The sequence below is a fragment of the Chlamydotis macqueenii genome, chromosome 5 (genome assembly GCF_036417535.1).
Source record: "Chlamydotis macqueenii isolate bChlMac1 chromosome 5, bChlMac1.mat, whole genome shotgun sequence".
Classification (NCBI taxonomy): domain Eukaryota; kingdom Metazoa; phylum Chordata; class Aves; order Otidiformes; family Otididae; genus Chlamydotis; species Chlamydotis macqueenii.
This window is the reverse complement of record NC_141560.1, coordinates 43,346,037-43,359,460: the sequence shown is the minus strand read 5'-3', so window position 1 is coordinate 43,359,460 and position 13,424 is coordinate 43,346,037. Positions and strand designations below refer to the sequence as shown.

General features: G+C 47.8%; 1 protein-coding gene across 7 annotated transcripts in view; it reads left to right on the top strand.

The window, feature by feature from the left end:
• Positions 1-3,909: 3,909 nt before the first annotated feature.
• The window catches only part of PHF21A (PHD finger protein 21A), a 137,318-nt gene continuing 127,803 nt past the window's right edge, over positions 3,910-13,424 (top strand). For 2 of the 7 annotated variants that reach the window (XM_086748828.1, XM_086748823.1), the window contains exon 1: positions 3,913-4,393. The gene's annotated coding sequence lies outside the window, so the exon portion shown is untranslated. Of the gene's footprint in view, positions 4,394-5,396; positions 5,782-13,424 lie in introns of those variants that run through there. The other 5 variants (XM_086748830.1, XM_086748825.1, XM_086748826.1 and 2 more) reach the window with 4 other exon arrangements.

Sequence of the window (13,424 nt, the reverse complement as noted above, 5' to 3'; positions counted from 1 at the left end):
ATCCAGGGTGATGTGATCAGGCAGAAGGTGGAAAATCTGGACAAACTGAACTATGACTTTTGGTGAGCAGCATGAACACCATAGTTGGAGGCAGAGATGCAGAGGGCAACGTTGTGCACAAAGGCTCAGAAAGCAAAGGAGGGAAATTTTTCCCTAGGCTCCTAGCAAGACCTCCTTTCACTGCAAGGAAAGCGCGCTAGGTATCTCTGTACAAAGCCAACAAACAAAACCAGCCAGTTCATTCAAGCATTTAGCTGTGCACCTGATGGTACCATTTCATACACTTCTAATGCGACTGGAAGGTGCATGGTACACATACACCTGTGGAGTCCCGTTTTGCTGACGTGGAAGTGAAGCTAAGCAGCACAGAGGCTGGGACCACTCCTGTTTATCATCACAAGTCTGAACAAAGGAATGGTGTATGTGTGCTGTTTTTAAAGGAAAAACTTTCAGCATGTTTGTGATAATCAGGATCTATGGCTTAAACTAGTTCAGGATATAAAATGGTCTGAGCCACGCCACCCACCTGTGACCTGAAGATCACTGTGGGCAGTGTGCACCAAATGCAACCGGTGTTGCGAGATAGCCACCACGGTCTGAGTTCTAAGACAAACCATGTAAAATTTCTTTGCACATCTAAGGTAACAGCTAATGATTATTTTTTTCTTTGAACGTTGTCCAAAGTTCATCTCTAAAACAAACTGTAGTCAAACTGCGTGTATTGACTCCTCAGCAGAATAAACATGCCGAATCTCTAATAACACTTAATCACTCATTCTAGCTTCTTTTAACTTGCTTGTTAACCAGAAAGATAAAAAACAGTGAAATAAACAGGCTTTACTCAGTATTTGTTTTTCTGATGCCTCTATCAAAAACTCTGAAGGACAAAAGCAACTCTGGTTGATTGTTTTCAGAGTAAGCTGACTTCTCTTCTTGTTTCAAACCCTAACTGAAGGTAAAATTAAAATCCGGGCCACGAACTCCACGACTTGAGCTGCTGATAGTAAAAGTTTATATGAAGGGGGGAAAAATCTGGATATTTGGGCTGGGATTTTCAGAGGGGTTTAAAAATTGGTTATGAACTCAGGACTGGAGGGGTGAGAGGAGGGAGGGGGCTGGATGGTCCCCCAGCCCCAGGAGAAATCTCAGTAAACTAATATGCAGATCTGACAGTAATCGACCTGATCCCCGTATTGTTTCATCTATGCAGCAGCTGTGGAAATAAAGCAGAAAGAAGTATAAAAAGCAAATACACATTTATTTAAAATTGTGTAATATTGTTATTATACTAACCATAACACTTCTTGGCACAGTTGGACACGTTAGAAAGCCTACTGCGACTGCTGTTGGATTTTTTTTGGTAGTCCCAGGCACATGACCTTACCTGTTCACCAGTGAACTCTGCACCTATCAGTAACAATTTGATGAGCACACTGATATTTTCAGTGGTTTTATTTTTTTTAGTACTCCATCAACTCTGCTTTTCAGAACCATGCCTGTCTTAACAACAACAACAACAAAATAAAAAAAAAAAAGAGAGGGGAGGAGAGACTGCCTCAAAAAGCCAAACAATGTGACATTAAAAGAAAAAAAAAAAGGCATTTTTGGATGACTGTATTTGCTTTGCACCTTTTCCTTTTTGTGCCTTTAAGGTTTGTGTTTTCAAGCTCCTATCTACAAACCCACAGGCTAGAAACTTAATTAAAAAAAAAAATAAACCCGAGTTTCTTGCATAATTGCATCCGTCCAGCATCTACAGCTTTAAGGAAGGCACCAAACGTTGTAAAGTTCACAATTAAATCACACACAACTTGGCAACCACCTGATGGAAAAAGAACTGGAAAATTAACAGTAATTAAATAAACAATGGCTTGGTAGCCCGATTTTTTTTTTTTTTTTTTTGACAGTTGAGAGGGAACCTTGCTGTAAATCGCGGCTCGGGCTGAGCACAGCAGAATCCTGCCCCGTTCCGACCAGTCCCCCCCGTTACTCATTGAGCTCCACAACAGAATAATGAGTTCATCGAGGTTTCCTGAAGCATCTGCAGAGATAATGCCAACGCTTACTGTTCTTCTTTTTTGAAGAAATAAAGCGATGCGAGAAGCTATTAAAAATATATATATATATATATATCTCGTTTTTGCATTGCATCAAACGCCGGCTTTCTGTGAGAGCTCAGGCAAGCCCCGCAGCGCCCAGGACATGTCCCACTCCTTCGGCAATGGTGGCTCCGAGGTAGAGGCGGGTTTTTCGGTATTTCTGAGACTTTGGGCAGCCGGCGACGCGGGAGGGGTGCGGGCCGTGCCCGTGACTCGGGCTGGCTCACGGCAGGTGAGGAGGGGTCCCGGCACGGCTCGGGGCGGGCAGGGGGGGACACACGACACGGGGGACAGTGCCCCAACTGCCTTCTTGCGGGGACCCAGACACGTCCGTGGGTCCCAGTGAGCGAGGAGCCTTCCTTGCTGGGGCGTTTTGATCCTAACGCTCCCCCCCCGCCCCCCCCCGGAGGAAAAGTGGTGTTTATGTGCCTTTCGGAGCAACGGGCACCGCAGAAACGTTAGAATTCATGGTACGTAACTTCGCTGCTTTGAACCTGCCCGTAAAACTTTCTGACTCGCTACGGGTTTGGTTTTGTTTTTGTTTTGGTTTTTTTTTCTTCTTTTGGGAGGGGAATTAAATGAGGAAGGGAAAAAAAAACACAAACAACAACAAAAAAAAACCAAACCAAAAAACCAAAACCCAAACACCCCAATCCAGGCAGGGAAAGCTGACGCGCTGCCGTTCCCCGCTGCTCGCAGGAAAGCAAATGGCAGCATCACCCGGCACTGGAGCCGCGAGTTAATAAATAAATAAGCGAACCCCACTGCATGGGCGGCGAGCAGAGCGGGAAAGCCTGGCCCGGCCGCGCGGCGAGCGGCTGCGCTATTTCTGCGAAGAACATGGCAGGGCCGGCGATGCGCCGGGGAGGGAGGGGAGGGCGGCTCTTCCTGGGCGCCCGCGCTCCGCCGTGGGCGCGGGCCCGGGCCCAGCCGCGGGGCACCAGCCAGGCCCCATCTGCGGGGAGGAGGGGGCCGCGGTACGCTCCCCCGCCCGCCCCTCCGCCATCGCCGCCGCGGCGGCAGCTTCCTGCGCGCGCCCCCCGCCCGCCCCGCGGCCCTGTTGCATCAACTTCCTGTGCGGAGCCCCTCGCGGCGGGGCCCCGCGCGGCTCCTCCCGCCCGCCCCAGCTTCCTGCGCGCGGCCCCGCGCGCGCGCCCGCGCGCCGCCCGCCCGGCCGCGAGCTCGCGCGCGCGCCCGCCCCCGCCGAGCCCCGCGCGCCGGCCGGGCGGGGGGAGGGGAGGCGGCGGCGGGGATGGGGGGGGGGGAGGGAAGTGTGGGGGGGCGCGCGCCGGCCGAGGTTCCCCCCCCCTTTGCTCCCTCCCGCATCGGCGCCCCCCCACCCCCCCCGTCCGGTAGCGGCAGGGCGGTGCGGTGCGGCCGCCCGGTGCCCCCCCGCCGCCGCGGCCGGCGGCGCCGCTCCGGCAGAGTTTGGTGCCCTACTTCACTCTACTTTAGTTTCACTCACTTTACATCCGGGCTTTTTCCCTAGGCAATGGGGGCCGCAGCACAGCCCGTTCCTTAGGCAAAGGGAAATAAATTCGCCGCACCGACACGTCAAGTAGTCCCCCTCAGGAGGAGCCGCCGAGCCCGCCCTCCCGCCCTCTCGGCTCCCCCCCCACCCCTCTCCCCGGGCCGGGCCCGGCCCGGCCGGCGGTGCCCCGGCGCCGTGGCGGGGTGGGGGCGAGAGGGAAGAGTGCGTGGGTCTGTCGGTCCGGTTCCCCCCCCTCTCCTCCACCCCCCGCCGCCTTTCCTCGCGGGTCTCCGGCGGCGGGCCGGGCCGGGCCGGGGCGGGCGGGGGCGCGCGCGGCGGCGTGTCGGGAGCGCGCCGCAGGCAGGCAGGGAGGCCGGCGGCGGAGGGATCCCGGCGAGCGGTGCTACGGCCGGGCCGGGTGAATGGGATTGAAGAAGAGTTCAGCTTCTCGGCTTGTTTTTGTGTCACAGTTTCTCTCCTCCTGCGCCTCTCCGGCTTCGTGCCTCCCTCCCCGCCTGCCCCCTCCTCCCCGCCGCAGGAGGAGCCCCCCGCGGAGAGGGGGAAGGAAAAGGACCCCACAGAGGCGAGAGCGAGCGAAGAGGAGGAGGAGAAGGGAGCAACCTACCATCTTCCACTCCCCGCTTAGCTTAAAGAAAGTGAGAGGAGGAGAGAGAGAGAGGCGCCCAGAAGAGGGGGACAGGGAGGCCCAGAGGAGCGGCGGCGCCGGCACCCTCCCCCTATGAAGAAGAGTCCTCCCCCTCACAGAGAGGTCCTGCCAGGGGGACCCCGGCCGGCCCGCAGCAGCACCGCCGCCGCCAGCAGGGTGTAGTATCCCACCTTTCGGATTCGCCTCCTCCTCCCTGTCCTCCCCCCCCCCTCCTTCCCCCTTCTCCCCCTCCCCCGCGCCCCCCGCCGCCGCGGGGCTGGGGGCGCCGAGGATGGCGGCGGCTCGCCCCGCACTCTCCGGCCAACTTGGCGATGAGGAGCAGCAACTTCGCCGCGGCCCCCCGGCCCCTCCCTCGGGGGGGAGTGGGGGGGTGGTGGGGGGGGAGGAGGAAGAGCGGAGCGTCCCGGGGCGCCGCCGCGGCACCCCCCCCCCCCCCGGTCTCCCCGGCGGGCGCCGGCAGAAGTTTGCGAGCGGGAGCGGGAGAGGTGGAGGAGGGTGACACTTGGGGTAAAAGGAGGAGGTGACACATTGGGGTTGGGGGGAGGAGCAGGGGAAGGAGATGACACATTGCACTGGGGATGGGGTGGGGGAGGGAGGCTTATCCCCTCCCCTCCGGTTTCCTTCAGGATGATTATTTCCAGGCCCTTTTCTCTCCGTCGGGTCCTTCGCCGCGATGCTGTCGGGGAAGTTTTATTATTATCTGGGAAATGATGCCGCTTTCGGTGATGGATAATTCGTAGTAAAGCCGCTACTGCGGTCGTTTTTTTTTTCTCTTGGTTTTTTTTTTTTTTTTTTTTCCCCCCCCTCCTCTCCTTCCTTTCATTCGTCTTTGTGGCCCGAGCAGCGCCGGGAAAATTCCGTTTCTTCTGCAACTTGTTATTCTGGAGCCGGGCCTGCCCCCCTCGCCCTGGGGCTGCCCTTCCCGCACAGGTACGGAGCTCGGGGCCGGGGCACCGCCGGGGTTTCCAGCTCCTGCTCCGGCACGGCTGCCGGCATTGGAGACGGCTACTTCTTTATTTTTATTTTTTCCCTCCCTCCTGCGTCTATGTAGGTGGAGTAGGGCTCTATGTGGGACTCTGCCATTTGGTATAGTCCTCTTCTGCATGCTCCTTTTCTCACTTGCCTTTCTGCGGGATTTTTTTTTTTTTTAATGGTGTTGTGTGGTTTTTTTTTTTTTTTTTTTCTTTATTATTCTGAGCTTTGCTGTCGGTAGAGCTTTTTCCCGAGCTACCTCTGCAGTTTTGTGGGAGCTGGCGGGATTGTGTACTGAGGTTTTTGGGTGAATTCCTACTGGATTAATGCATGGAGCTCTTCATTCAACTTCTTCTCCAGTGTCAAAAAATGAGACTATGAACAGATGTGTTTCAATATGGAGAGATTTCCAAGTTCCTAATTCTTGGGGGTGGAGGAAAGAGTGCCATTGGAGAGTGGCTTTTGTTTTCGATTGGTGAACAAATGTCATCACATTTCAGTCACGTGCTGTAATATTCTTTGTTCAGCTATCAAAGTATGGTATCTGCTACACCTGTTCCCACTTCTTAATTGTAAGTAACGGTGATTGCCTGTAAATCTTGCAATTGTGGATAGGAGCACTTCCCCTCTCTCTCCCCCTCCTACCCCCTGGATGTTTGTTTGGGCCCAAGCGCTGAGCTTGACAATGAACTTTTGTTCGCTGTGGAGACTGCATGTAAAAAGGTCCCACTGGGGATAATAACTTGCGTGTCGCGAGAAAGTTCTGTACCGTGGTGTACGGTAGATCCGATTGTGGAAAAATCGGATGGGGATGTGTGCTCCGTAATGGCAGGGCTCTAGTAAGGGGTAGGCTTCTTTGGGCCAGTGAAGTTTTCTTAACTAGATTACACTGTTGCTTGTTACCAGGTTAAAGGACAGATACTCCTGTACACCCGGACAGATAGATACATCTTTTTTTGTTTTGCTGTAAATTGTCAGGTATCAGAAATAAAAAGGATTTTGTCTGTCTGTTTACTTTTTTTTTTTTTTCCCTCTTTTCCCCCCTCTTCATTGTGCTCACTTCTAACAATGAAGACACCTGCTTTAGTTTCAATTTTGTAAGTCAGCTTCCTCTGGATTTCCTGGGCTTGCCCGGAGCTAGCTGGTGAGGCTGGGTATGCTATATAGCGGGGGAATGTTTAACTTTTATGAAAAGAGGCTTATTTTGGGGCTTAATTTGTGAAGAAAATAATATGCTTTTCAAAGCCTTGGGAAGGTGGGGGGCAACCACCCTAGAAGTCTAAAATTCATGACTTCTACCCAGTTAATGTGTAATGTTAAAACGTTTATATTAAGCTTGTTTGTGATTGTGTATAATATAACTTTATATTTAAATAGTGACATTAAATTACTAGTAAGAACTGGATCTTGAAAGAAAGAAAGAGACAAAAAAAAGTCCATAACTACCCATATTAATTGGAGAAGTTAATTACTACACTTTAGTAGAAAGATCACAGGCTTTGGGAATTTTATTTATATCTAGGCATGTTTCATGAGAGGTGAATGAAACTGTTTCTTTGGGGGCATTTTTCATTACTATTTTCTAGAAAGAAATTCTGTAGCTCTGTAAATGAAACTTCAGAGCTATATTTAAAAAAACATAGATGAAGTGCTTCTCGCATGTTTTTAAACCTTTCAGCCTTACTGTGGTAGAGAAACCAGATTATTTTGATTGTTACGTTAGCTAGAAGTTTGAGCTGGTAAGGAAGGAGTATGAAGCAACCTCCTTACCCGTTGATTTCATGTTGTGCAGTAGCATGTGTAGAGTATCACTTCACGGTCTTGAGAGACCCGTTGTCCAGCAGAAGGCAGGTGCTGGCTCACCGAGTGCTTACCACCAGCTGGATGTCAACTATGTCCAGTTTTTAGCCATGCTGACCTGACTGACAAGGAACTTGGAGTGGATGTCACTTTGGGTTTTAGTGATTTTTTTCATTTAACTGACAAAGCTAACATGGTGTATAATTCAAAATGTCATGCTAAGGAGTATTTTGTTGTTACAATTATTTTACTGTTAGTCATCATAAGATTTTTACCTGAAAGCTTTTAATCTTTGCTCCTCTCTATGTGCATCCTGAACTGGATTTCTGTGAGGCGGAAGAACTTTGAAAGTAGTTTTCTTCCTTTAGGGAATGGAAATACAAAACTTTCTTTCAAAGAACTTAAATAAAGTGAAAGTAGGAAACTGAAACTTACGCTGCTCAGAGAAAAATGCTGTTGTGTTTTCCAGCTTCAACAGTAAGATCACTGCTTTCAGTTCAGCTTTTGTAAAGATCTCTCTTCACTCTAGGCTATTCAGCTTCAACTGTGTTTCAGGTATTGGGCCTAAATAGTTCTTACTCCAACTTTACTTCTCTTTTTTAGAGATGAGGTTTTGCATGTGTCTGTTAAACTTCATTGTAGAAATTATAATTTAAAATAAAAAATCTTTGGACTGGATCCATAGAAAGGAGACAATTTTAATTTTTTTTAGAGGAAAATCAACTAAGTTTTAATGGGTCTTTAGAAAGTTGTGAAATTCTGTGTGCAGTTAGAAAGCCCTCATAGTGAGCCTGGCTGTCTCTTGGGTTGTTCATGCAGTTTGTTTATAATAGTGATAATTGCACATGAACACATTGTAGCTGTTTGGTTCCTTTATACTTATTCTCAGAGCTATGGAGAACTTCATTCAGTCAAGTGAATTGATATTACTGGAATTCATTTACAATGGAGATTTCGCTTTCACTTCAATGCCAGTCTGTAGGAACCTTGATGGACTATCTTATTTCATATGTTACGGGCATTTTGCACGGGTACCAGAAACTCAAGATGAACATCACGTGAGAAACACATGTTAGTGACTTAACCTTTTTACTATTGTTTCAGGTTTGTTGTTTGTTGGTTTTGCTTGTTTAAAATCTTCCAGAAAGAACTTCATAGTGTGATAGAGTTGTGCATTTCGGAGGGCCGTTGCACAGTGATGAGAGCTGTAAATCAGACCAGCCTTCGGGAGAGTCTCCTTGTGTAGAAGGGGCAGCGCTAAAAACCTATTATTAAGCTTCTAATAGTATTTCTTCACTGTTCCATTCACCCTTTATGCTCACAACTGTGCAGTCGCATGCATCGCTATATACTAGAAGTGTAAGACTCCACAAAAGGCCTGGCTTCTGTATGTTCGTGAATTGCCCTTGTTCAATTACTCTGTGCCAGAAAGCAGCTCACATCCTGTTTCTGATGTATTTTAACTGCACAAAGGTTATTTAGGAACAAACCATACGCTAGAAAGGTGGGGCAGTGAGCAGAAGGGTTTTGAGATGTTTGCCGAATGCAAGGCGCAAGATACTTCTGTACCCTGTAAATAGAGGGTGAACTGAAGGATAGTTTTTATAGGTATTTTACATTAATATTTCATGTTCAGTATAGCACAAAGCTAGTGTCTGTCTTGTGCTGGTGGTAGAGATATGCATTATGCAGGCAAAAAATAAGTTTATTTACATTTGGGGGGGGGATTTTGCATTTTCTTCCTTTCTTTTTTTCTTGCTGTAAATACAGTCTTATGTAAAAAAAAAAAAAAACAAAAAAAAACCCAAAAAAAAAAAAACCAAAAAAAAACCAACCCACCAAAACCAACCCTGTGTTTCTTTTATAAGTTTTAAATAATTTATGGCTCCTGCATCTTACCAGGTTCCTTACTGGATTAAAATTGGTAACGTATGATTTTAACTTTGCTTGACTCTGTTTTTGTTATGTCAAAACCTCTCAAAAGCAAAGTGGTTAGTGTCAATATAGAATAGCTGTAAAATGTACAAAAATCAAGAGTTTAAAAAAAATGTACATAATACTGAGGAAAAGAGCGCTCGTGTGACAATCAAACTTTACAATTAGAACCACCAGTCCTTAAAATAATTTTGAAAGTTGTAGAGAGTTCTGAAAGGTCTGTTCCTTCAGTCTGAGATGATTGCCATGCCTACTGCCCTAACAAAGCCCCAACTTTACCACAGAATCTTTTGTTTTAGTACTTCGATTGTCCCAGGGTTTTGAGGAAAGAATGTGCTACTTGATATAGGCTTCTCTGCAGCATTTATTTTCTGTTTTACTGTTTACATCATTTTAATATCTCTGTTGAAATTATCAAGTACTCTGTGCCTTAAAAGCTCTTTGCCTAGATAGTTTGATCTATTATTTGTTCCCTCTTACCTAAGATTTCATGTTCACTGTCATTGCAAACACTTACTCTTTGATTAGAGATTGTATGCTGAAAGCATGCTTTAAAAAAATCCACACCAGAAAACAATACCCCCCAATGCTACTGCCCCCCCCCCAGCCCTAGCCTAATGTTTGTTGTTACTGGTGGAAGTGCATTTATAGGTAGTACTTAAGGAGTGAGGCTCCGCTTATGCGAGCTCTGTTGTAGGCCATGTTCACGCAGCTGCTATGATTTTTTAATGTTGAGTTTATTAAAATGTGTATTTTCCAGATTCTGCCCTTCCACCTGACTCTCTGTCCTATTGCACTCGTAGGACAAAACGGAATGTTACCAAGTTCACTTGCTACAGAAATTGTGTTACATGCCTCTTAAGTGAGGGATTCTACCATTGCATGTGTAATTAGAAATATGTTTTGGAAATGTGGCCCAGTGTTTCTTGAATGGGAGTATGGATACGTGAATGGTTAAAACAAGTGAGGCCAGATTTGAGCCTGTGACTCTAAGATGGCCTATGCTTGCACTCAGTCTCCAGGCCTGCATGAGGAGAGCTCTAGCAGAGCAGCCGAGTTTACGGTTGGTTCAGTTTTGTTGTTTCTGCCTGTGAAATACAAGCTGTCAGTATGAAAGGGAGAAGGAACATTGATTCCTTCCCTTCTTGCCCTCCAACCCTGCAGATCCAAGTGTTGTTAACTATGTGAATCCCGAAGGCAGCATAGTTAAAACAGTTAATTGAAGAGATCAAGTGGTATCCTATTGAAGCTTTAAATTGTTTTAACAAAACTTCTGAGTAATTGCAATAATTATTTTCTGATAAGCTGGCTGATAGTATCTATGGCAACAGCTGTCTTTGGCCTATGGTCAGTATTGCTGTATTGACAAAACCTTTAGATGCTACTGGGGCCTCTTGCCTCTATAGGGAAGTGCATCAGGATGTCTTTCACGTGACTGAAGCGTCACCGTTTGTCTTTCTGTTGCAGCGGGACGCAGTCTTTCTCTTGGGTCAGAGTCTTGGTCCTTTTGCATGTTTTTGTGGGTGCTGCCTGCTAGCCTGGAAATACTGCAAAGACTGTCTTGTTCTACAAGGACTCATGAAACATATAAGTACTTAGATGGAATTATATATGCATATTATTATTTTTTTTTAATAATAATAGTCCAGAGCTTGAGGAAAAGGGAGGGAAAAGAAAGGAGGACTTAGTCATTTTGATCCCTGTTTCTCTCCTTCCTCTATTAAAACCTTTTTAGAACAGACTGGTAGGGGGAGCTGCCCTTCCCTTTACTGAACTGAAGTACAGCGTATTCTTCTCTGAGGCCTACGCCGAGATACAGCTATTTGATTTTCAGCTAAGCCTCTGCTTCACTATGTTGTAGAAATGGAGGAAGAGAGTAATTTGTTTCCAGATTACTAAATTCTGGACAAGGAGAATATGCCCCTCACTAAACATACATTTCCTATTGATATTCAGAAGAGCACTCTTTAATAAATGTAGCAGTCTTAAGGGAAAAAAAAATCTTACTGCACTTTAGTATAAAGATGTTAAAAAGCCCATTCTGCATATTTGAAAGTGGCTAAACTGCTGATTGTTCTTTGGGAATTAGTGGTTAGCTGATGAGTATTTTTAGTGAAATCTTTGCCCTCTTAACTTCAGCGTATGAGAACTGGGTATCGATCCAGCTTACCTGATGATTGCTAGCAGCGGTCTCCTTGTACGGTATGTGCATGTTGTTTGCTGGCCCGTGGAAGTGTGCAGTACGGCCTATATCTGGCCTCATCCTCAGTAAGAATGTGGCTCGTGGAAACTACAGGCCCCAGTATGCAGTGCTGTGTTTTTGTCTGAATAGGCTGCCTGGATTGCGGTATCCTAGTGCATCCTGGGATCTGTAGTTTTCATGAGCAAAAGTTGGAGACTTGAGGTGACAGGTGAAAGATGCTATAATGTTCTATAAACTGGGTCGTCGATACCTGTTGAGGTTTAGCCCCAGCCAGCAGCTAATCACCACCCAGCTGCTTGCTCATCCTCCCCACTCCCCAAGGGAATGGGGAAAATACAATGAAAAGCTCACGACTTGAGGTAGGGACAGGGAGAGATCATTTAGCAGTTATTGTCCTGGGCAAACCACACTCAACTAGGGGAAAACTGACTGACTTAATTTGTTAACAGTCAAACCAGGGTAGAATACTGAGAGAAAAAACCGTATCTTAAGAACACCGGCCCCCCACTCCTCCCTTCTTCCCAGACTCAACTTCACTCCCAAATTACCTACCTCCTTCCCACCAGCAGTGCAGGGGGACGGGGAATCAGAGTTGTGGTCAGTGCATCACACATTGTTTCTGCTGCTCCTTCCTCCTCAGCGGAGGACTCCTCACACTCTTCCCCTGCTCCAGTGCAGGGTCCCTCCCACAGGAGACAGTCCTCCATGAGCTGCTCCAGCGTGGGTCTTTTTCCATGGGGTGCAGTCCCTCAGGATCAGGCTGCCCCAGCGCAGGCCCTCCATGGGCCACAGCCTCCTTCAGGGATCTGCCTGCCCCAGCGTGGGGTCCTCCATGGGCTGCAGGTGGATCTTTGCTCCTCCGTGGGCCTCTGTGGGCTGCAGGGGGACAGCCTGCCTCACCACGGGCTGCAGGGGAATCTTGGCCAGGAACAGCATTACTCCTCCCCCTCTATCTTCGCTGAGCGTGGCATCTGCACAGGTGGTGTTCTCGCATCCTCTCACTGCTCTGTCACCTCTGCCAGGGTTGAGTTGGGCCAGGCCTGACGCAGACACCCAGCGGGGAGGCTGGGAGTGGGGCCCACGCCTCCCCCCACTCTCCCCTCACTGCTGCTTCCCTCCCCCCTTCCTAAATGTGTTGTCACAGAGGCGTTATCAGTGTTGCAGACTGGCTCGGACCTGGCCAGCAGTGGGTGCACCTTGGAGCTGGCTGGCTCCACTGGACATAGAGCAAGAAGCTTCTAGCAGCTTATTGCAGAAGCCACCCCTGTAGTCCCCCTACCACCAAAACCCAATACAATACCTTAGGCAGTGCTTAGTTGGTCAGCTTACACCTGTGCTGCTATTACTGTGCAGCAGCATGTATTTTTATTTACAAGTCGAAGGTGGTTTATAGTTGGGTAGAAATGCATCGATGAAAGAGTCTTCCAACTGCTTATGTGTTTTGGTACAAAGAATATATTAATAATTGCACTAATACCTTGCTTCATCTGTGATTGCGTGCATCCTGCTTGATATTCTGGAAATTTTTCATCTTTCAAGGCAACATTAGGGATGGAAACATTTGGCAGAAGGAGGCTTCCATTACTGGCAATATGGCTGCTGTGTTCTCCTTTCAAACTGCTGTACAGCTGTCACAGTGGGTTTCTATCAAAGCGAAAAGGGGATTCGAACAACTTTTTACCTGCTGAGGTCTCGCTTCTGTGCTCTGTTTTTTGAGGTTGGGTGATGGCGTAGCTGCCTTACGCAGCAGAGCCGGGGAGCGGGTCTGTGTTCCTGCTGTGGGGGTTAGTGACATCATTGCTGGTTACCGCGGAGACGCAGGGTCTCAAACTCAGGTACTGGCAGGTGTGACCAGGAGCAGAGCGCATCTGGCAGTTTCTGTCCAGTGTGTTTGAGCCCCGACCACAGCGCTTGAACTCACATCAAAGAAGTTGAAGTGTTCCTGGAGTAGGGGAATAGTAAGTTTCGTAAAAATTCTGTATTTTCACACAAGATGTTAACAAATAGTGTTCAGCAGGATGTGCTAAAGTTAATGTGGACGTTGATTTGCCAGTAGCAAGTTTAGTATTTGCTGTAGTCTCATGTGCCACATTTTGGATACCGCAGTCTTAATTTTTAAGTGAGTAAATACTTAATATAAATATGACAGATATTTAGGTGGTAATAGCTTCTTTGAGGCAGAGAATGTATTTTGTCAGCACTGATGAATTGTATGCACTGTACATTGCTGACACTTCTGCTTAAAACTGATACAAAAAGGTAAATCTATATAGATAT